Below are 1128 nucleotides of genomic sequence, written 5' to 3' on the forward strand. Positions count from 1 at the left end.
TTGAAGATGAATATGAAATCAGGATTGGAGGAAGAGTCAGTAACAATTTGCATTATATAGATGGCACAATCTTGTTCTCAGGAAGTAAAGAGAACTTGAATTACTTACAGAAGACAGCGAAAGATGGTAGCTTTCAATTTGGATTATATGTGAACATGAAGGAAACAAAAATTTTTACCACTGAACCAGTAGACACCATCATGACATGATGTAAAAGTCTTTATTTGACTATAATCTACAATCAACATCTATGGTAGTAGCAGTCAAGAAATTAAAAGAAAAATCTGTTCTTAAACACTTCTTCAAAGTGCTAAGGTATAGCCACATCAGTTTAAAGATTAAGGTGTACATGATGCAAACCATAGTATTTAAGATACTTTCTATGAATACTAAAGTTGGACAATCAATATGAATGACAGAAGAATTTGAATTATGATGCTGGAGGAAAGTACTTGAGTATCCCATAACCTGCCACAAGAACAATCAGAACTGTCTTGAAGAAAGCACAACCAAGGTTCCTTTGAGAGGCAAAGATGATGAAATGTCTCACAAATTTTGGGAATGTTGTAAACTGGGACAAGTCACAGGTAAAAATCACTGGGAAAGGAGGATGATCAGAGAAAGAAAGAAAGATTTTCAATAAGGTTCATTGTTACAATGGCTGTACAATAGATTTGAGCATGGCAGAGATCATGAGGATGGGACAAGGGTCAGATGTGTTGCTCAAAGTGTCCCTGTGAACTTAATCAGTTTGGAGGCACCAAGCAGCAACAATAATATAAGTTAAAAGCATAGTTGATGGCATTTAGCAGCAACAGTATAACACTTAACAAAAACCCAAATGTGTTTGGACTGCTTTTAGACTATTATACACTTTATTTGCCTATCTTTAACTTTAATTTTATAATTATATCTTTGTAATTACTTTCTACACATCAGAGAGCTAGACAATGACTAAAGGTAACAGAAGAAGAATTAATACCTTTGAATTGTGGTGCTGGAGAAGAGCACTGCACATAAAATGGACTGCCAAGATAATAAGCGTGTCTGTCCTAGAAAGGGTGAAAATAAGTTGCTCCTTGGATGCAAGGATTTTTAAGCTTTGTCTTACATACCTCTGGGCATGTT

This window comes from Elephantulus edwardii, unplaced genomic scaffold (assembly GCF_000299155.1).
Source record: "Elephantulus edwardii isolate Elephantulus edwardi_28Jun2011 unplaced genomic scaffold, EleEdw1.0 scaffold00159, whole genome shotgun sequence".
Classification (NCBI taxonomy): domain Eukaryota; kingdom Metazoa; phylum Chordata; class Mammalia; order Macroscelidea; family Macroscelididae; genus Elephantulus; species Elephantulus edwardii.